The 23,861-nt window shown below is 39.9% G+C and overlaps 2 pseudogenes; one reads left to right on the top strand and one right to left on the bottom strand.

The window, feature by feature from the left end:
- The first annotated feature begins 909 nt into the window (after window positions 1-909).
- LOC144253979 (dual specificity protein phosphatase 18-like) lies at window positions 910-1,475 on the top strand (annotated as a pseudogene).
- A 14,954-nt stretch (window positions 1,476-16,429) lies between these two features.
- LOC113175599 (protein yippee-like 5) lies at window positions 16,430-16,934 on the bottom strand (annotated as a pseudogene).
- Between the last annotated feature and the right edge of the window lie 6,927 nt (window positions 16,935-23,861).

Raw genomic sequence — 23,861 nt, 5'->3', positions numbered from 1 at the left:
CAGCCTCCACCATGATTCTATCTCCTACCGCATGACACAGCTTCAGAGATTAGGAAACACTGCTTCCTTCTATGTCCTCTATCCCTAGGGGCAGTGTTTTTTCCTGCTATTGCTAACTCATCCTGTCTCTCATCCCAGTTCTTCCCTCACTTGTGCAGACAATTTGAATTAATATCCAATGTTCAAAAATCAGTGTTGGACTGGGGTGTAGGTCAGTGATAGAGTGCTTGCCTAGCATGTGTGAGGCCCTGGTTTCATCCCTAGTACTATTAAAAAAAAAATTAAAATTAGTGCAGTTCCTATCCTGGCTGGACCCTTAACTGATGCATTTTTTCATCCACATTTTTACACATTATTATTTATGCACACAACCCCACAAATAATTCATGAGATTATTTGGAGGTATATAAAGATGTAGGAACATTATACATATGAAGCAATTTAAAACCAGAGTCCAGTGATAGTTCTATTTGTTGTTGTTGTTGTTTTTGGTACTGGAGATTGTACCCAGGAGCACTTTACCACTAAGCTACATCCCCAGTTTGTTTGTCTGTTTTTCTTAGGAGACGGGATCTCACTAAATTGCTGAGGGTCTTCATTAAGTTGCTAAGGCTGGCCTTGAACTTGAGTTGCTGGGATTACAGGTGTGTGCCATTGTGCCCAGCTTTATGCACATTTTAAAAATTAGAACTTGGGCAGACGTCTCCCCCCCCCCAGGAGAAACCATTATTATGGAAATCAGATTGCTGGGCCGGCAGGGATTGTGGTTCTCTCTCTTTGAGAACCTTGGCTGGGGATAATCGGTGCCACTTCTTCATGAATGAACCCCCTTGTACTCCTACTGGAGAGAGTTTTCCAGGGACACAGCTTAGAAAAATGCAGGCCACCAACTGCTGACCCACCACCTTGATGACAGCACCCCTGTGCACCTTCCCAGTTCAGTTCCGGCAGCCCTCAATCAGCGGCCTCTCACAGATCACCAGAAGCCTGTACATCAGCAATGGTGTAGCTGCCAACAACAAGCTCTTGCTGTCCAGCAACCAGATCACTTCAGTCATCAATGTCTCAGTAGAGGTTGTAAATACCATCTATGAGGATATCCAGTATACACAGGTGCCTGTGGCTGACGCACCCATCTCCAAGCTCTATGACTTCTTTGACCCCATTGCCGACCACATCCACAGTGTGGAAATGAAGCAGGGCCGTACACTGCTACACTGTGCCGCTGGCGTGAGCCGCTCAGCCACTTTGTGCCTTGCCTACCTCATGAAGTACCATGCCATGTCCCTGCTGGATGCCCACACATGGACCAAGTCATGCCAGCCCATCATCTGACCCAGTGCTGGCTTTGAGAGCAACTCATCCATTATAAGTTCCAGCTGTTTGGCAAGAATACTATACACATGGTCAGCTCCCCAATGGGAATGATCCCTGACATCTATGAGAAGGATGTCTGTTTGATGATTCCACTGTAAATCATCTCCTAGGCCTCTGCTTTGGGTCCAAGTACAGACCTATTATTGATCCTATATCAGGATCTGAACTTGAAGGATCTTTGTTGATACAGGAATGCACCAGATGATACCTTTTATAAGGGAAAAAAAAAAAAGAAAAAGAAAGTGATACTACAGCTTTCAACTTTGTAACCTATATCTTTAAAGATTAAACTTGATTGTTAGAGGTGAAGATAAATTTTCTACCCTATGAGTGGCAGGCCATGGCTGCTGGCCAGAGGGTGAAATAAGGCAGGTGGTACACTGGAGAGAGACCAGAGCACCAGTGCCTGGAATCCTGTTGCCCTTCGCTAGACTGAACAACTCATAAATGAGACTGCCACAATCCTACTTTGTTCCTTCAAACCCAAAACCAGAGCCTTAAGCATCATGGCACCCCCCTGAACTTTTTTTTTTTTTTTTAAATTCTAACATACATTTATTTATTTTTTTTATTTATTTATTTATTTTATTTATTTTTTTATTTTATTGGTCGTTCATAACATTACATAGTTCTTAATACATCATATTACACGGTTGATTCACGTGGATTATGAACTCCCGCTTTTACCCCGTATACAAATTGCTGTATCACATCAGTTTCCCTTCCATTGATTGACATATTGCCTTTCTAGTGTCTGATGTATTCTGCTGTCTGTCCTATTCTCTACTATCCCCCCTCCCCTCCCCTCCCCTCCCCTCCCCTTTTCTCTCTCTACCCCTTCTACTGTAAATCATTTCTTCCATTTGTATTATCTTGTCTTGCCCCTCCTTTCCTCTTATATGACATTTTGTATAACCCTGAGGATCGCCTTCCATTTCCATGCAATTTCCCTTCTCACTCCCTTTCCCTCCCACCTCTCATCCCTGTTTAATGTAAATCTTCTTCTCAAGCTCTTCGTCCCTACCCTGTCCTTGTTTACTCCCCTTATATCAAAGGAGTCATTTGGTATTTGTTTTTTAAAGATTGACTAGCTTCACTTAGCATAATCTGCTCTAATGCCATCCATTTCCCTCCAAATTCTATGATTTTGTCATTTTTTAATGCAGAGTAATACTCCATAGTATATAAATGCCACATTTTTTTATCCATTCATCTATTGAAGGGCATCTAGGCTGGTTCCACAGTCTTGCTATCGTGAATTGAGCTGCTATGAACATCGATGTAGCAGTGTCCCTGTAGCATGCTCTTGTTAGGGCTTTAGGGAATAGACCGAGAAGGGGAATAGCTGGGTCAAATGGTGGTTCCATTCCCAGCTTTCCAAGAAATCTCCATACTGCTTTCCAAATTGGCTGCACCAATTTGCAGTCCCACCAGCAATGAACAAGAGTGCCCTTTTCCCCGCATCCTCTCCAGCACTTATTGTTGTTTGACTTCCTAATGGCTGCCAGTCTTACTGGAGTGAGATGGTATCTTAGGGTAGTTTTGATTTGCATTTCTCTGACTGCTAGAGATGGTGAGCATTTTTTCATGTACTTGTTGATTGATTGTATGTCCTCCTCTGAGAAGTGTCTGTTCAGGTCCTTGGCCCATTTATTGATTGGGTTATTTGTTATCTTATTGTCTAATTTTTTGAGTTCTTTGTATATTCTGGTTATTAGGGCTCTATCTGAAGTGTGTGGAGTAAAGATTTGTTCCCAGGATGTAGGCTCCCTGTTTATCTCTCTTATTGTTTCTTTTGCTGAGAAAAAACTTTTTAGTTTGAGTAAGTCCCATTTGTTGATTCTATTTGTTAACTCTAGCGCTATGGGTGTCCTATTGAGGAATTTGGAGCCCGATCCCACAGCGTGTAGATCATAACCAACTTTTTCTTCTATCAGATGCCATGTCTCTGATTTAATATCAAGCTCCTTGATCCATTTTGAGTTAACTTTTGTGCACGGCGAGAGATAGGGATTCAGATTCATTTTGGTGCAAATGGATTTCCAGTTTTCCCAGCACCATTTGTTGAAGATGCTATCCTTCCTCCATTGCATGCTTTTAGCCCCTTTATCAAAAATAAGATAGTTGTAGTTTTGTGGATTGGTTACTGTGTCCTCTATTCTGTACCATTGGTCCACCCGCCTGTTTTGGTACCAGTACCATGCTGTTTTTGTTACTATTGCTCTGTAGTATAGTTTGAAGTCTGGTATCGCTATACCGCCTGATTCACACTTCCTGCTTAGTATTGTTTTTGCTATTCTGGGTCTTTTATTATTCCATATGAATTTCATGATTCTTTTATCGATTTCTACAAGATATGCTGTTGGGATTTTGATTGGCATTGCATTGAACTTATATAGGACTTTTGGTAATATCGCCATTTTGATGATGTTAGTTCTGCCTATCCATGAGCAGGGTATATTTTTCCATCTTCTAAGGTCTTCTTCTATGTCTTTCTTTAGGGTTCTGTAATTTTCATTGTATAAATCTTTCACCTCTTTTGTTAGGTTGATTCCCAAGTATTTTATTTTTTGGGGGGATATTGTGAATGGAGTAGTTGTCCTCATTTCCGTTTCAGAGGATTTGTCGCTGAGATACAGGAATGCCTTTGATTTATGCGTGTTGATCTTATATCCTGCCACTTTGCTGAATTCGTTTATTAGCTCTAATAGCTTCTTTGTAGACCCTTTTGGGTCTGCTAGGTATAGAATCATATCATCTGCAAATAGTGATAATTTAAGTTCTTCTTTTCCTATTTTTATGCCTTTAATTTCTTTCGTCTGCCTAATTGCTCTGGCCAGTGTTTCGAGGACTATGTTGAACAGAAGTGGTGAGAGAGGGCATCCCTGTCTTGTACCAGATCTTAGAGGGAATGCCTTCAATTTTTCTCCATTCAGAATGATGCTGGCCTGTGGCTTATCATAGATTGCTTTTACGATGTTGAGGTATGATCCAGTTATCCCTAATTTTTCTAGAGTTTTGAACATAAAGGGATGCTGTACTTTGTCGAAAGCTTTTTCTGCATCTATCGAGATGATCATATGGTTCTTATTTTTAAGTCTATTGATGTGGTGGATAACATTTATTGATTTCCGTATATTGAACCAACCTTGCATACCAGGGATGAATCCTACTTGATCATGGTGTATAATTTTTTTGATATGTATTTGAATCCGATTCGCCAGAATTTTATTGAGGATTTTTGCATCAAGGTTCATTAGAGATATTGGTCTGTAGTTTTCTTTCTTTGAAGTGTCTTTGTCTGGTTTCGGAATCAGGGTGATGTTGGCCTCGTAGAACGAATTTGGAAGTTCTCCCTCTTTTTCTATTTCCTGAAATAGCTTGAAAAGTATTGGTGTTAGTTCCTCTTTAAAGGTTTTGTAAAACTCTGCTGTATACCCATCCGGTCCTGGGCTTTTCTTAGTTGGTAGTCTTTTGATGGTTTCTTCTATTTCCTCTATTGTTATTGGTCTGTTTAGGTTGTCTATATCCTCCTGGCTCAATCTGGGCAGATCATAAGACTCAAGGAATTTATCTATGCCTTCACTATCTTCTATTTTATTGGAGTATAAGGATTCAAAGTACTTTCTTATTATCTTCTGTATTTCTGAAGTGTCTGTTGTGATATTGCCTTTTTCATCCCGTATGCTAGTAATTTGGGTTCTCTCTCTTCTTCTCTTCATTAGCATGGCTAAGGGTCTGTCAATTTTATTTATTTTTTCAAAGAACCAGCTTTTAGTTTTGTCAATTTTTTCAATTGTTTCTTTTGTTTCAATTTCATTAATTTCAGCTCTGATTTTAATTATTTCTTGCCTTCTACTTCTTTTGCTGTTGTTTTGCTCTTCTTTTTCTAGGATTTTGAGATGAAGTATGAGATCATTTATTTGTTGGTTTTTTCTTTTTTTGAGGAATGAACTCCAAGCAATGAATTTTCCTCTTAGAACTGCTTTCAATGTGTCCCATAGATTCCGATATGTTGTGTCTGTGTTTTCATTTAACTCTAGGAATTTTTTAATTTCCTCCTTGATGTCTTCTAAAACCCATTGATCACTCAGCAACCTATTGTTCATTCTCCAGGTGATGTTTGATTTTTCCTTTCTTCTTTTATCATTGATTTTCAGTTTCATTCCATTATGATCAGACAAGATGCATGGTATTATCTCTACCTCTTTGTATTGTCTAAGAGTTGCCCTGTGACATAGTATATGGTCTATTTTTGAGAAGGTTCCATGTGCTGCTGAGAAAAAAGTGTAGCTACTTGATGTTGGGTGGTATAGTCTATATATGTCAATTAAGTCTAGGTTGTTAATTGTGTTATTGAGTTCTATAGTTTCCTTATTTAACTTTTGTTTGGAAGATCTGTCCAGTGGTGAGAGAGGTGTGTTGAAGTCTCCCATGATTACTGTATGGTGGTCTATTAGACTCTTGAACTTGAGAAGAGTTTGCTTGATGAACACGGCTGCACCATTATTTGGGGCATATATATTTATGATTGTTATGTCTTGTTGGTGTATGGTTCCCTTGAGCAGTATGAAGTGTCCTTCTTTATCCCTTTTGATTAGCTTTGGCTTGAAATCTATTTTATTAGATATGAGTATGGACACTCCTGCTTGTTTCCGTGGTCCATATGAGTGATATGATTTTTCCCAACCTTTCACCTTCAGTCTATGTACATCTTTTCCTATCAAATGCGTCTCCTGTAGACAGCATATTGTTGGGTCTTGTTTTGTGATCCATTCTACTAGCCTGTGTCTCTTAATTGGTGAGTTTAAGCCATTAACATTTAGGGTTATTATTGAGATATGGTTTGTTCTTCTATCCATATTTGTTTATTGATGTTACTAAACCTGATTTGTTATCCTCTTTGACTACTTTCCCCCCTTTACTGTCCTACCTCCCATTGTTGGTTATCAATGTTATTTTCCATTTCCTCTTCCTGTAATGTTTTGCCAAGGATTTTTTGAAGAGATGGTTTTCTAGCTGCGAATTCTTTTAACTTTTGTTTATAGTGGAAGGTTTTAATTTCATCTTCTAACCTGAAGCTTAATTTCGCCGGATACAAGATTCTTGGTTGGAATCCATTTTCTTTAAGCGTTTGAAATATGTTATTCCAGGATCTTCTAGCTTTTAGAGTCTGTGTTGAGAGATCAGCTGTTATTCTGATTGGTTTACCCCTAAATGTAATCTGCTTCCTTTCCCTTGTAGCTTTTAAAATTCTCTCCTTATTCTGTATGTTGGACATCTTCATTATAATGTGTCTAGGTGTGGATCTCTTATGATTTTGCACATTCGGCGTCCTGTAGGCTTCTAGGATTTGGGATTCTGTCTCATTCTTCAAGTTTGGGAAGTTTTCTTGTATTATTTCACTGAATAGATTGCTTAATCCTTTGGTTTGGAGCTCTGTGCCTTCCTGTATCCCAATGACTCTTAAGTTTGGTCTTTTGATATTATCCCATAGCTCTTGAATGTTCTGCTCATGGTTTCTTAGTAGACTTGCTGAGCTATCTATGTTCTTTTCAAGTTGAAATACTCTGTCTTCATTGTCTGATGTTCTATCTTCTAAGTGATCCACTCTGCTGGTAGTATTCTCAATTGAGTTTTTAAGTTGGTTTATTGTTTCCTGCATTTCTAGTATTTCTATTTGTTTGTTTTTTATTACCTCTATCTCCCTGTGAAATTGATCTTTTACTTCCTGGATTTGTTTGTCAATGTGATCTTTCATTGTCTGATTTTGCTGTCTCATGTCTTCCTTGAGACTCCAGATCATCTGAAGCATGTATGTCCTGAGCTCTCTATCTGACATTCCATCTGTTACAGCTATTACCTCTTCTAAAGTTGAGTTGACCTGCATTGCCTGTGGTCCTTTCTTTCCTTGTCGTTTCATACTGCTGGCGTTTCTTTCTGCTTGGTGAAATTGTTGTGTCTTTGATATTTTCCCCCTCTATTTATTTATATTGCTCTTGTATTGTTGAAAAATCACCCTTGCAGGGCAGGTAGTGGCTGTGATCCTCCTCCAATTAGTGTGATCCGTCTACCATGCTGGCAGGCCCTAGGTCTGCTTTGCTGGTCGGTCAAAGGTCCACCTACCCAGCAGGCGCCAGGGGCACCTGTGTCACTCCATAGGTTGCTGGGCCTAACCTCCCGATGGGTTGCAGGTTCGCCTAGCTTGCAGGCACTGGGGGAGGGGCTGGTTCCGCCCCTCAGCAGGCTTTGGGCCCGCTCTGCTGGTGTTCACAGTCCCGCCTACCTGCAGGCACTGGGGGAGGGGACGGGCCTAGCCCTCAGCCGTCCGCCGGACCTGTCCTAGTGGGTCCGGTCCGCGTTCCCCGCCGGCGCGTGTAGCTGCTGTCACTTGGCTGGTTGCTGGGCCTGACCCGCCCGCCCGTGGCTTGCAGGTTCGCCTAGCTTGCAGGCACTCCCCCCTGAACTTTTCACAGTAAGTGCCAGCCTACTGGATAAGTGGCCTTCAAATGGTGCTCTAGGAACCCTACAGGCCCCAAACAACCCACATCCATCAGTGGCCATACTCTAGTTTTCTAAGATCAAATTTACACAGAAGATAGTTTTCAAACAAACATTCCAATATTATAAAATTTTTTTTAAATAAATAAATAAATAAAAATTAGAACTTGATTTTTGAATTTATTATCCAAGTAGCTAACATAGTATTTCTTGATATTATCTGAAACATAATTAGGTCCCACTTTTCTCAGTAGTCTATTTGTTTCTGTATTCCTTTTGGCTCCCTCGATTCAAGTGTTGTATTCAATGTGAAGTGTGTTTAGTTGTGTCTACAGTGTTGGCAGCTTCCCCATCACCATGACCTTGCATCTGCGCTCCTTGTTCTTTGGCATGGAATTCATGCTCCATGCAGTTTAGTCACACAATTGACATTTGTTGCCCCCATGAAAGAACCCAAATTGCCTGATAAGCCTGGAGGAGTGTACTGGGACTTTATCCATTTGACACAGACATTTTACTTTTTATAGCCAAGCCCAGCGGGCCATGCAGCCTTCACGGGATCCCTAGCCCTTTTCTATCCCATCATAAGCAGAAATCTAATAACCTCAATAGCCCTCATCCCTCCTTCCCTTGAGTGTACACAGAATCTGTGAATATGATAAGATTGTACTCACACAATTATGTGAAATTATAAAAAATTATAAAAAAGTGGGAGTTTGCATTTGTAATAAATATCCTAATCAGTTAACTTTAAACTATGGAGATCACTGGTGGGTCTGGCTTAATTGTGTTACTTTGTTCATGAGATAACCCTTACTTGAGTTACTTATGTTTATGAGTTAACCATTTAAACTGATAGTTAAATGGTTTGCAGAAGAAAGGGAAATATAGGGAAGAATATATTTCCTTTTCCTTTTGGTACATCTTTACTCATTAGTAAGCCCAAAGTAGTGCATGTTTACTGGTAATAATGGTGCATGCCTATAACTGCAGTGACTTTGAAGTCTGAGGCAGGAGGATAGAAAATTTGAGGCCAGCCTGGGCAAGTCGGGGTGACCCCGTCTCAAATTTTTAAAAAGGCTAGGGGGATAGCTCAGTGGTAGGGGGTCCCAAGGTTCAATCCCCATTACTGCCAAAAGAAAAAAAAGATTCATGTAACTTTAGATTTATGTGTACATTCTCCATTAAAGAGAAACTAAGTTTACTTGGAGAAATAGCTATTACAGAAGCAAATCAGGAAAAGATGACCTTGAGTAAGCTTTTTCCACCAGAAAGTGAGGAAGTGCTCAATAAATGATGCAGTCCTGCTCAATTAGTGAATTAGAGCAAAAAATTAATGACATTAGTGGATAATAGCCCACTGACTGAAACAGGAATTCATGAGACCACATTAAAATGAATAAATACATAAGGAAAACAGAAAACTTTTTGCTCAAGTATACAATCAATTAATAAATCTAGAAAAATTAATGGGATTAGAAATTCATCATTTAGGCAATCACAATTTATTCAAGAAAGATTAATGGATGTTTAAACTAGTAAATATTTGATGAGCAAGAGAGTATTTGCTTAATCCAAAGTATGTCTTTACTAAGTGCCTATTAGCTACTAAAAGGAAGGGTTACCCAACAATGGGTAAACTTGATAGAAAGTTAAGTTAAACCACTGTATTAGTTTTCTATTGCTGCATAACAAGTTTCCACAAACTCAGCAGCTTGAAACATTCATGATCTCATTGTGTTAACCAGGGGCCTGGTGAGATTTTTCTTGGTTCCCTTTTTTCCTTTTGTCCTTCCCTAATCCTTTAGCAGAAGTTCCACTCAGAAATTAACCCTAATTCTTTAATCCCTTAGATTATTCACAAATCCCAGTTGGCGTTTGTGAGACACTGCCTTGCTAAATAGCACCAAATCCATTGTGATGTGTTGGAGAAGATACACCCTCACCAAGACTGCTCCCTCACTGCAGCCTCACTCTCCCCTTAATCCCCACAAAAACCCTGAGTCCAGAGCCTGGGAAGTTAGAGCTTTGAGGAGCCAGCCCCTCTATCACCTTCAGGGCTGGCCTTAAATAAACTGATTCCTTCCCACTATTTTCCTGATTCTTTCCCAATACCTAGCTTCCTGAGTACTGAACATTTGATTCCAGTAAAAACAGTTCTCTAACAGGGCACAGTGGTGCTTGTCTGTAGTCTTATTGATTTGGGAGGCTGAGACAAAAGGATTGCAAGTTCCAGGCTAGCCCTAGCAACTTAGGGAGGCCCTAAATAACTTAATAAAATCTGTCTCAAAAAAAAAAAATATATAGCCAGGCACGTTGGTATATGCCTATAATCCTAGCAGCTCTGGAGGCTGAGGCAGGAGGATCGAAAATTCAAAGCCAGCATCAGCAAAAGTAAGGCACTAAGCAGCAACTCAGTGAGACCCTGTCTCTCAATAAAATACAAAATAGGGCTGGGGATGTGGCTTAGTGGCTGAGTGCCCCTGAGTTCAATCCCTGGTAACCGCCCCCCCTCAAAAAAAAAAATAAATAAAGTACAGAAAACAAAAAACAAAAGGCTGGAAAACAAACAAACAAAAACAGTTTTCAAAGTCAGTAGTCCAGGTGGGTTTAACTGTATTCTCTACTCAGGGTCTCACAAGGCTGAAATCAAGGTGCTGGTTGGGCTGGATTCTTGTTTGGAAGCTGTGGGGAAGAATCCATCTTCCAACCTCCTTCGGGCTAACAGAATTCAGTTCCCTGTGGCCTTAGGGCCCAGGGCCCATTTCTTTGCTAGCTGTCAGCTGGTGGATATGCTCCAACTCTTGAAGCAATTAGTTTCTTGACTTAGGTCTTCATCTCAACAAGTCGGAGACCCCCTGGCACACTGTATTTATGCATTGATTTATTTAGGTACCAGGGACTGAGCCTGAGGGGCTTAACCAGGTGAGCCACATCCTCCAGCCCTTCTTAACTTTTTTTTTTTTTTTTAATTTTGAGACAGGATCTCACTAAGTTGCTCAGAGTCTAGCTAAGTGTATGAGACTAACTTGAATTTGCAATCCTCCTTCCTCAGCTGCCCAAGTCCCGGGGATTACAGGCATGTTGTCACTGCCACACACTTAACACTCTGGCTTTTCTTCTACTGTTGACCAGGGAAAGCTCTCTGCTTTTTTTTTTTTTTTTTTTGTGGTGCTGGGGATTGAACCTAGGGCCTTGCACATGCTAGGCAAATGCTCTATCTCTGAGCTACACTCAGCTGTCTGCTTTTAAATGACTGATTTATTTAGAGTTGTCCCACCTGGGTAATTACCCTTTCACTATAAAACAACATAAACATAAAGGTAACACATACTAGCCAAGGTCATAGGGCCATCTTAACATTCTGGCTACCATACCACCTTAATTGAGCAATCAATTAATATTAATGAAGGGAAAGCACAGGAGAGACGGGTGAGACAGGAAAGACGGAGACCAGGCAGTGATACACATGAGCGTTTACTTGTCAGAACTGACAAATAAAGGCCATCTCTCAATAGGAGAGAGAGGCAAGTCAGGCTTGAGTTCTGGGACTTTTATGGGGGAGGCTCAGGAATCAGAGCTGAGTGGGTCCTAATGCTGGCAGTTAAGGGTTGGGTGGGTATGAGGCAGTAGTGAGCCTTTCTCAGATAGACCTTTGGGCAGGAAGTGAAACTTTATCCTTAAAATGTTGATTGTCAGTTAAGATGGCTGTCCAGATGTTAAGCAAGGACCTATAATCCCAGTGGCTTGGGAAGCTGAGGCCAGAGGATCCTGAGTTCAGCAAAAGCCTATCTCTAAATAAAATATAAAAAAGGGCTGGCAATGTAGTTCAGTGGTTAAATGCCCCGGGTTCAATTCCCAGTACCAAACAACAACAACAACAACAATAAAAGTCACCAAATATTTTAAAACTCCTCCTTTATGCTATCAGTTTCTAAAAGTGGGAAAAAATGTTATTTGAAAGATGTAACTGAATTCGAATTGATTCTTAGGCAATTCATACATCAAAATGGCAAAGCAGAAATCAGAGGACTGAGAAACAGAGTATTGGTTTCTCTCATGCTTTAAGAAGATAGTTAATGGGCTAGGGTTGTGGCTCAGTGGTAGAGTTCTTGCATAGAGCACTGGGTTCAATCCTCAGCACCACATAAATAAATAAAATAAAGGTATTGCATCCGTCTACATCTAAAAATTAAAAGAAGGAGAAGGAGAAGGAGAAGAAGGAGGAGGAGGAGGAGGAGGAGGAAGACGAAGACAACTAATGTTTTCAAAAGTATACAGAGGGAAACTTGGTGCCTGTGGCACACACCTGTAATCCCAGGGATTCAGGAAGCTGAGGCAGGAGGATCACAAGTTCAAGGCCACTCTGGGCAATTTAGGGAGATCCTATCTTAAAATAAAAAAATAAAAAGTCCTGGGGATATAGCTCAGTGTTAAAGCACCCCTGCATCAATCCCCAGTACAAATAAAAAAGAAAGAAAGAAATACAATGACCTTCCTTTATATAGCAATTACTTGTTTATTTTTATTGTGTAGGTTAACATTATAAACTTTAATCTCTATATATTATTTGAGACATTTGTGAGGTTCCACTTTTTTTTCTTTCTGTACTGGGGATTGAACCTAGAAGTGCTCTACTACTGAGCTACAACTTGCCCCCAACATTTAAAAAATATTTTTATTTTGAGTTTGGGTCTTGCTAAATTGCTCAGACTGATCTTGAACTTGCTGTCTTCCTGCCTCAGCCTTCCCAGTTACTGGGATTATAGGCGAGCACCACCAGGCCCAGCTTGGTTCCACTTTTGGACTAAACTCTATTGACTTTTGCATAGTTAGTTCTCTGCACTTTGCACTACCGCTTCCAGATAAAATCTTAATCAAGTGTGTGCTTGTCTGCTGAGTTCCTACACCATGACTTTGCATTCTGTCTTTGGACTTTCACTTCCTGAATGTACAGGACACATTTTTATCACTCTCTTTCATATCAAGGAAAGCGTTGGGGAATCTTAGAGGGAAGATGGCTTGTGTGGGCTGTGGGTGTTAGCTCAATGATTCAGTGCTTGCCCAGTACAGGCAGGGCTCTGGGTTCAATCCCTGGTACTGCCAAAAACAAAAAGGCAAAAAAAGCTGCACATTCACAGCTGTAAGCTCTACCAGCCCTGATAGCCCTAACAAGCGATGGGTTTATTTGGTCTCATTGAAGGCCTGCTTTGCTTCTGTCCTCAAGGTGAGCTGGGGCTGGCAGCCAAGGTAATGGTAGTCATGTAGAACTCAGAGGCTAACATAGATTGAGGGTTTTAGGCTGCACTAGAAAGGATATGGCTAATTTAGGAGCTTCAGACTCCAGTGCTGGACAGACTGGAGTCACAAACTGTCAATGGTGGTGGGGCTTAGGAGTACTGAGTTTCTCTATACCTTAAATGTCACGGTCTGGCTAATGTTCAGACACTTTTAGTGAGCAGAAATTCAGTTTCCAACTCTGGGAAATCTTGCATTTATATGCCCTGCTGCATTCTCCACCTATAAATCCCAATTCTGTGTGTGGAGGCAGCACAATACAGGTTTTATCCTATTCCTCCTGAAAGCCCACCATATAGTTAATATTACCTGTTCTATGTCATTTTATTCTCAATTGTATTATTTATTTATTTAGGTAGGTAGTTCTAACTAGGTATACATGATAGCAGAATGCATTTTGATTCATTCTACACAATGGAGCACAACTTTTCATTTCTCTGGTTGTACATGATGTATTTAATTGTATTTGGATAAATATCTTCAGTTTATGGATACAATTTAATTCAACTGATTAAATTCAGGTTTATTGGTTTAATTTGTTAATAAACTTAACTAACTTATTAATATTAAATTGATAACTCAATTCAGTAAATTAAATTCAATCTATACAATTTAAAGAGGATGTGTCTTTAAGTCAATACTGCTAAGTTTTAGAGACAAAAGGCTCAATTTGAATCTTACAGCATGCCAGCACATAGGTGGGGTTGTTTTGAGACCACAGGTCATTGTACAGCATTATAAATTTTTTAAAAATTCTTTTTCTTTTTCTTTCTTTCTTTTTTTCTTTCTTTCTTTCCTTCCTTCCTTCCTTCCTTCCTTCCTTCCTTCCTTCCTTCCTTCCTTCCTTCCTTCCTTCCTTCCTTTCTCCCTTCCTTCCTTCCTTCCTTCCTTCCTTCCTTCCTTCCTTCCTTCCTTCCTTCCTTTCTTTCTTTCTTTCTTTCTTTCTTTCTTTCTTTCTTTCTTTCTTTCTTTTTGTAACAGGGATTGAATCCAGAGAGGCTTAACCACTGAGCCACATCCCCAGAACTTTTTATTTTTTATTTGAGACATCATCTTGCTAAGTTGCTTAGGGCTTTGCTAAGTTGTTGGAACTGCCTCTGAACTTGTGATCCTCCTGCCTTAGCTTCCCAAGTTGCTGCGATTACAGGTGTATGCCACTGTGCCTGGTTTAAAGTTCATTTTAAAAAATTCATTTTTGTTCAGCTACTCAGGAATGATCTTGAAGATAATCCATTGTAATCTAATTTATGAAAAAATGATAAATGTTAGAATACTAATTTACATCATCAGAGAGATAAACCCATCAAGCATACTAGAATATATATGTATTTTCTAGTCATTCAGTACCTGTTCAAAGCTTTTGAAAATTATTTGTTGTTATTTTGTTTTGTTTTTGTGGTACTGGGAATAGAACCCAGGGCTTGGCACATGCTAGACAAGCACTTTGTTACTGAGCTACATCTCCAGCTCTTGAAAACCATTGGAAAATCAGAACAGTAATAATAATAATAATAATAATAATAATAATAATAGTAATTAATCTGAATCACTTAGTATCTGAATTGATCATACCAACTGAACACACAGGCATGTGCCTGCTGGCTGGTGAATTCTCTTCCAGTAGTCCTGGAGCAAGATTCTGACAAATTCTGGATGAATGATTCTTTTTCTTCAATATTTGTTCCTGGCTTAAGAGTCCTCCACTATCACATTTCTGTATTAGGTAGTACGTGTGGTAGCCACAGTCCTGATTCTAAAGGAAGTTAAGTATTTTTAAAATAATTGAATAAATGAATCATGAATCACTGGGATAAAATGAATATCATTGGATAGTTGAAACTGAAAGGAATAGATGGGCTAAAGTAGATTTTGTGTTACTTTGTTAATTACTTCGTGAATAGTTGGAAAGCACTGTCTTTCCAGATGAGATTTGTAAAGGCTACGACTCTACCTATTCCCATGAGTTAGTAATCACTCTAATTATTAACCTGTGTAATTTATCTTTCAGAGGAGTAAGTTGATTCGGAGCTATCAAATATCCATTTGATTACTTTCCATTGAAGAGGGTGGAATTCCCCCCACACACACACAACTATTACTTACTTATATTTCTATGCTTAAGTTACATGGAAAAAAGGCAACCAAGAAATTTTGCCCCGTTTCAGAAAGTTTCCAATTAACACCAGTTATGTGGTGAGAAGTAACTAGGAATGGTGGCTTCTTTGGGTCAAGACTGAAAAAAAAGAATGGGCTCTGGTTCTACGGTTCATCTCCAACCAGAATATGGCACACTAGCCAGCACAAGCCAGGCTAACACTGAGCCTTTAGTGCTGGGCAGATTTGGATCTCTTCTCTGAACTTAGCAAATCAAGTGAAACTGTAACAGTGGTCCACTTTATGCTTTGAATATAGCCCTTGCTGCTCTGCTGCTGTGACTTATTTTTAAAATGGACTTTTTTTTTTTTCTCTTCTCTCTCCTTGCTCCTTCCTAATCTCTCCCTCTCCCAAATCTCAGGGGAAACAGGATTACCTTTCTCCCCCATCCTAGCACACACTCACCATAGGAATAAAGAAATCCAGACTTTAGGGATGGTACTAGAAGATCTCAGAAATTATCATCTCTCAAATTAACAAGTGAATTACAACTGCAACATGGAACAGGTGGAATATAGCCTTTGAATCACCTCTTTAAAAGCCCCATGTTCCTGCTGAAGGGAAGGATCACAGCCTCTTGGACAGGAGTCTCCTGTGTTTCTTCTTTGCTTGCAAAGCAATAAACCTTCTTTTCCCTTTTTCTCAAAACCATGACTTTGTTATTGGATGGCATTGGGGACAAGGACTGAGCTTTTGGCAACAAAATAACTGTTGTTTTTTTTTTTAAGTTTTAAAATGAAGCTCGAATACTTTTAAAATTCTGCTCTTGACCTATTCTTCATTCAAAATTTACAAAAAACATAGTCTTCACTTTAGTGGCTGAGACTTTTTTCTCACATAGCCCATCATAGAGCTGAAGACTCTTCTGCTTCAAGATATATATAAAAAAGGGGGGAAATATAATAGCAATGACCTGATATTCTCTCTACACACTGCTATTTGATGGAAAAATTAAAAAGGAAAGATTCCATCATAGATCCTCACAACCTCTTGTTCTTCAGGACATGAATCTTATTCTGATGCTAAGGTGACAGTGTATGTAAGTAGACTTTTGTTTTCAATGAAAGAGACCTGGGAAAAGATGGATTTATCTCTTTCCTCAAGAGTTATCAGATGGCACATGCTCCTCAAAGCCCTCACTCTCTTGAACTAGAGCACCACCCAGGATCACATGGCCTTCCTTATAATGCTGGCTGTCTTTAGTAGCAAACTCACAGATCCATCTCAGTTTGCTATTGCAGTTTTGGCAGCTCACATCCTGAACCATGTGGTGGCCAGTGAGCATGACAAATCTTGAACTTCACTGTCCTTCAGGTTAACCTTATTAAAAAGAAAAACTTAATAGCAGTAGCACCTGTGTAATTTATCTTTCAGAGGAGTAAGTTGAGTGAGTAAGTAAGCTTAGTTAGGACTCTGTTGCCACCTAGTGGTCCTTGGTTAATTGCGGGTATGCTAGGAAGGACAAAGCAAAAGATTTGGATATCAAGCATTCAAAAGGTCTGTGAACTGAGTCAAGCTGAGTTCTGAGCAGTTAGTATTGTGTCACAGCATGTGCAAGAAAACAGACAGGTACCACCAATATGACAATGGAGAATTCTGCCCATTTTGATAGCTGAAAAACCCTGAGCCATGATGAGATCCATGCTGCCTGCAGCTCTTTGCTCTCCAGCTGGAATGAATTTCTGATGTCTTTCCCATGCAACTTTTGAGAGTGTACCATGTAGGACTGAGTAGTTTCTGTGTTCTGTCTACAGTGGAGAAGTATGCTCTGTCTACTGGATGGATGGTCCCAGCACTCCAGGGAGGGGAGGATGTAAGGCCATCTGCTGTGATTGGGGGAGCTGAAATGTGAGAAAGGGTTTATGGGGACTGGAGAAGTTCAGCACTGCTTTCTATGGGAAATACCCCAAGGAGTTAACTAAAGATAAAAAGAAGGAAAGCTGAATAGCCTTGTGGTCACCACTGAAGTAAGATATTGTGAATTTAGAGCTCAGTCAATGTGCGGACTTTTGTAATTTTCTGCTGGGGCACCTGGTTGCCTAAAAATAGAGACAAGAAGACTGACTTTAAGCAGTGGTATTAGTAAAGAGTTAAGAACAAAGCATTCCTGGAGGCTTGCTGCCATTAAGAAACTGCACCTTCTCCTCCTGCTGTACTCCCCTGCCCCCAGTACTGGGAATTGAATCCAGAGATGCTCTATCACTGAACTACATGTCCATCCCTTTATATTTTATTATTTTTAAAATTTTTGGTACTGGGAATTGAACCTGGGGGAACTTTACCACTGAGCTATATCACCAGTCCTTTTTATTTTATTTTGAGACAGGATCTTGGGGAAGACTAACCTCATGAATAGGTCTAAAATGGTAATAGACAATGAAGTTGAGCACATGTCATCTCCGCCACAGCTGAGGTACAGCCACTTCTCTGGTTTACACTTGCCTGGGGCTCAAGCTCAGCTTGTCCTTGGTGGACTGATCTGCCAGTATTCTGAATCCTTTGTTTTATATTTTTGGTTCCGGGATTGAACCCAGGTGCACTTAACCACTGAGCCACATCCCCAGCCCTTTTTTGTATTTTGTTTAGAGACAGAGTCTTGCTGAGTTGCTTAGGGCCTCTCTAAGTTGCTGAGGCTGACTCTGAACTCATGATCCTCCTGCCTCAGCCTCCTGAGCCACTGGGATTATAGGCCTGTGCCACCATGCCCTGCTGAAACCTTTTTGTTTTCATTTTAAGATAGGGTTTTCCTATGATGTCTGGGCTGGTCTTCCACTTTTGCCTCCTGAGTGCTGGAACTACAGGCACTCAGTACTAAACCTGGCTTTTTAATTCTCAGTTTAATTCCACTTGTTTATCTTGCTCCTTCAAACATGAGGCTTCCATTACAAATGTTATTTTACCTGACCCAGTGTAAGTGTCTGACAGCTTAGTTAGGACTCTGTTGCCACCTAGTGGTCCTTGGTCACCTTGCTAGTCCATTGCGTGTATGCTAGGAAGGACAAAAGCAAAAGATTTAGATATCAAGCATTCAAAAGGTCTGGAGAGATCACGATGATGGTAAAGAAAAAAAACAATGAGGCACAAGAAATACAGAATAGTAAGAGTTTATAGCCTAAAAGACTTTCAGAGTTAGATGTCACTAGCTGTCTATGGGCTGCGTGTGGACTGTTTCACATAGTAGCCTCCTGAGGAGATAGATCTGTTATAGTTAAAGCTTTGTCCAGGGGTCATAAATTGACTTCCAGACCACTCACATATACTTGAATCAAGCCTTTATTGAAGCATACTGGTGGCGACCAACCAGAACGTAAAGCTGTTACCCTGATCATCCCCGAACAATTGCAAGGGCGCTCCTTATAAGCCTGAAAACCCAAAAGGGACATTTTGGGGTCCAGCCAATGCAGAGTGCAGAGTCAGGCAGCAGAATGCTTAGCCAATCACAATTAGCCAAGCCACCCCAGTTACAGAAACAGAGCCCCGTTACCCTAGTTACAGAAACAATGTCCCATTAGGTAGTCCCACGTTCTTAATGGTTTCTATAGCAAAAGGAAAAGAACATCTTGCCCTGATCATGACCCTTCCACTTGGCATGGTTGTTTTACAAAGTGGAGTTACTAAACAAAATGGAGTCACTTTGGCTTGACTATCACATTCCCCACATCATTAGGCCTCAGTTTCTTCCCATTCTTTGCTGAGAGCCATAGCCAAGTAGGAATGACGCATGGCAATTTCCTTGTCAGCCTACTCCATGTTGCTTAGAGGGAGGACTCTCCATTGTGGAAATGGGCTTGCCTTGGACCCAGGTCATTTGCAGTGACATTGCATGAATGTTTGAGAAAGGTGACCCTGCTCAAGGACCAGGGCGGATCCGGGTTTAGGGCGGTTCCAAGTTTAGGGTGTGGATCCTGCTGGGAATAGGGCGTATCCTGCTGCCTCAGGCGCCCACTCCTTGAGTTCCCTTTGAGTTCTCACGGGATTCAGAGAGTATTTGGGATGCAGAGCCCAGTGGAGGTGGGATTTTCCCAGAACGTGCGTGTAGAGGGCCAGTGACAGTTCGGGAATAAAGAATTGCTGTTTGAATCTACTGAAAGGGTAAAGTTTCTAAGCTGGAAAGCTTGAATGTAAAAGATTAGGTATTATTAAGTTCCTCTGTTACACCCAGAACTTGGAATTCCTGAGATAGTTAGCCTAGGGCCCTGTGCAGTTCCTCACAGGGCCCGAACCAATCAGTTTGAATGTGTAACCCGCTTAGGAATGACGAATCACCCCCGCCCCACCTGTTCCTGCCAATGATTGTGCCAATCACGTCTCAGAGTTGTTGTTCAATTTCCCCACGCCTCATGATGATTTGTTCTGATGTATGCAAAGCCCACCGCCCTCTCCAAAAAGTGTACTTAAGCTCTGCTTGACCTTTGCTCTGGGCTCTGGGCTGCTCTCCCTTCTTGAGTAAGCACGGAGCCCCAGCGCTCTGGAATGGATCCCCAATAAATCCCCTTTTGCCAATTGCATGGAGTAAGTCTCTTGTGTGGTCTCTCCCTCCGACGCTCCGCCGGACGACGCTCCGCCGGACCCCTCTTACACTACAAGGCTGTGAGTGGCTCATGATTTTGTGCCCAGCCAGACTGTGGCAATTCTTCTAAGGGACCATACTGGATTCACAAGACCATAAGTTTGACCTTCCCTACATTTATGTATATATGGTTTAGGAGGGTTTTTAAGAGGCAGGTTCCTACAGTAATCCCAATCAGGAGAAGGACTAGGGGCCCATGGCTGAGATCATGGTATTCAACCAAGGGGATCATGAGAATAGGTTTTGAAACCAATTACCTGAAGCTTCTTGTGTTTTCTCTCTTTCCTTTAACCTGTTTAACACTAGTGCCAAACTGTCTTTTATTATCCCAGAATGGTTTGCATAGAAACAAGTTTCTCCTAGGGCCAAAATCCTCCTTATTTTAGAAAGAGAAGATCTAGATCCCATCAGGTCATTCTTCCAGAGAGCCTAGTGAAACATCTAGTTTGGAGATTGACCTTTTTAGTTTTTTTTTTAAAGTCTATATCTATTAGGCAGCTGAGGGACTTAAAACTTTTAGAGCTTGTAATAAGAGCTGCAGTTCCTAAAGCAGTAGATCCAACTATTCCCAAACCAACCAGGAGGGGAACTAAAATGGGGGCAGCCCATTTGTGTCAGTAAATCAGGGGGCCCTGGCCTTCTAATAACTTCAGGTGTTCTTTTCCTTTCACTCCATCAAAATAGTAGGTTTGAAGAAATAGATGAATTGTGATACATAGTTGAAGTGTGACCTGAGAAGCAAAATTTTTGGTGAACAGGGAGTTGTCCCATTTATAATTTGGGTTGTGAAAGCTGGAGATCACCCAGAGTGATCTTGGGAGTAGTTCCCCAGGTATATCTTCCTGGGCTAGACATATTGGCGAACATCTATACTGACCATAATTTCCCCTCTAATGATAGTGACCTCCTACTGCTGTAAGAAACAAGGACGATGACTGTCCTTGCTGCTTCAAACTGAGAGGGGGCTATGTGCAGTGGACAAGCAGTTTTGAGTCCCTTTTTAGAAACTGAGTGGGTTAAGGAATCCATGGTAAAAATCTGGTTCAGGAAGAACAGGTTGTAAATTCACCTGGGGGTGGGCACTTCTATGAGAGAAACAAAAAGACATGAGTACTGAAATAAGATTAATAAAAAATAGCAGTTGTAGCATCTGAAAACCTGTCCATGAATATCATGAAAATGATAGAAATTAATAATTGTTTACCAGGAGGTGGAAGACCTGAGAAATTGTCCCCATAACAAGGCCTAACAAAGCCTAATAAGGCCCTTTTTTAGGGAACATAAATCTTTAACATTGTCAGAGTTATCAGGAATGTAGACACAAAAAATAGTTAAGTTAGTTAATGTAAAGATCCCTTTGTTACTTAGAGCTAGATAATTATATTAATAAACACTGATTACATCTATCTGTGTAGGAGGTTAGAAATATCTGTAGGCATTAAGCTGACTAAAAACTTCTGGCAGTTTTTATTGATAGTTATCAGGCATTTTTGCCTAAGAATCTGTCTTCTTTTGCCTCCAGTCTTACTTATTTTGGGGGCTGCTAACACAAGTGTACATTTTAAGTTAAATGCCCAGGAATGGCTGTGCTTTGGTTTAACACCAAGCTGGTCAAACTGACCTTGTTTCTATCTGTTGTAAGAGTCAGCTGAGTTTCCTTGGAGGACATTCTTGGGAAACTTGTGAGCAGCATTTTAGCTCTGTTAGTGTCATCTGCATTAGGATGGGTCAAGGTCTTGCTGACCATGTGGCTTCCCTTGGAAGCATCAGGCATGTATCCCCTTTTCAATGACCTTCCTCTTTTGCAGCATGCACACCATTGGCTTTCTGTTCTCCATGGTCTCATTAATCTCCCTTATCCGGAGGTTATGTGGCCCGGAGTTGCAAAGCTCTTCCCCTTTTCCTGGGTTCTGGCTGACTCAGAGGGTAAGAGCCAAATATTGGTTTTCTTGGCTCCTTTATTTTAACCTAAATGGTTAAGCCTTAGCCTTAAACATCCAGCAAGTCAGTTTTGCCAGTCTTAAACTAAGAATGCTGGACTTTAACTTTAATGTTTATAACTTTACAGTTAATTTTTTTATATAACAATATTTTTATTTATTAATTTTTGTAATGCTGAGGATTGAACTCAGTGTCTCACACATGCAAGGCAAGCACTCTATTGCTGAGCCATAACTTTAACTCCTTTATAGTTAATTTAATCCCTTTTAATTATTATCTGTCTACATAATGATGGCTTAATATCTCAAATTAATTTAGGTTGTGTTTATGAAGTATTACCTCTGTAAAATGTTAACAGGCATCAGTTATTGTTAGTTGCAGAGCAGGCTGAACAAATGTTAGCTTCAGGGTAGCCTGGACACTTGACCCTCACCTGTCTGGTTCCTTATTGCTTGTTTGCCTCAAGTCTAAACACTCAACCCCACTCAAGGTTGAACACTCAATCCCACTCAAGGCTGAACACTCAACCCTACTCAAGGTTGAACACTTGACTTTCATCTGTCTGGTGCAATGGAATCCCGAATCTGACCCCTGTCCGGTCAGCCTGAAAGCAGAAGATGACATCCTTAGCAACTACTCTATGATCCAATCACTGTACACCAACAAGGCAGCTTGCAGACCCAGAGACCCCATTTGATTTTGGCTATAAAAACTCTCTTCTGCTGGACCCCCCCTCTCTTTTTTCTCTTTCTTTTCCTCTTCTCCTCCTTTCCTGTTAATCAGACACTGCCACAGTAAATATCTCTTGGTCACTCCAAGTGTTGTGGTCACTTTCCTTTCAGTTGTAATGAAAATACATGTGAAATTAACAATAGTCAAAACATATTTAGCTTGTATATAATTTTGAAACTTGGCTGAGTTATACACTATATTTCCTATTTGAGAAACAGTAATCTTTATAATAAAATCAATCTTTTGAATATAACTTTAAATCAACTGAAGTCTGGCCTACTTTGAAGTCATTCTGACATGCTGTAAGGTAGGAGGCAGAGCCTTATCTCAAGTAAGGCAGGGCTTTTTACAAATCTTAGGTGAAGTGTTCAGTTCTGAAGCTGATCTTTATCTCTCTTTTTAGATATCATTTTATAAAGTTTACATATATTGTTTTTTGAGTCTGTATGAATGTTAGCTAACACAATATGACATATATCTGAAACAGGAATCAAGAAAAGGCTGAGAGCTCTTAACTTTCCTTTTGTGTGGAAAAGTGGCAAAAAAATGTTTTACAATATTAACCTTTAAATAGATCAGGCTCTCATTACTTTTTAAAATACCTTTAAATTTTTATATCCCAATGTAAGAGGTAACATACGGTTTGGTTACAAAACATCAAATAATATAAATAAATCCCCAATACATCTATTATCCTTATAAGTTTAAAATTACAATTACAGACAACTTTAGTTTGGAGAACACCAGCTTGATAAAATGTTATTTTAGATCTTTTACCTTAAAGACTTGTATACCTGAAAGATATGAATACATTTAATCTGTAAAGAAGAGTAATGTACCACACTTTTATTGATGTTTTTATATTAACCAAGGTTAGCTTTTAAAGAAAAATCTAGACTCTGTAATGTAGGACAATACTTTAAAATAACGCTGTTTAACCACAGGTGTACAAACCTTAATTTCTCCAAGATTAGTTGCTCTAGAGAATGAAACTTAACAGACACAGTGTAATTAATATTTTTAGAAGTTTTTGTCATTTTAATATATAAATATATCAGTACATTAATATTTGTCCTTAGGGAACAACCTTGAATAGTTTTAACTATTTGGGTTACATACATAACCAACTTAGTTACATATAAACCTTTTAATATTTATCTTTTATTTATAGACCTTTATATTACTTAATTAGACCCTTTTATTATTTATTTAGATGTATTATAATTTACCACATAAAGACTTTTTAACCTGGAAACATTTTTTTACTAAATATATTTTTATATTTAGA

This window comes from Urocitellus parryii, chromosome 3, assembly GCF_045843805.1.
Source record: "Urocitellus parryii isolate mUroPar1 chromosome 3, mUroPar1.hap1, whole genome shotgun sequence".
Classification (NCBI taxonomy): Eukaryota; Metazoa; Chordata; class Mammalia; order Rodentia; family Sciuridae; genus Urocitellus; species Urocitellus parryii.
This window is presented reverse-complemented; position numbering and strand designations above follow the sequence as displayed.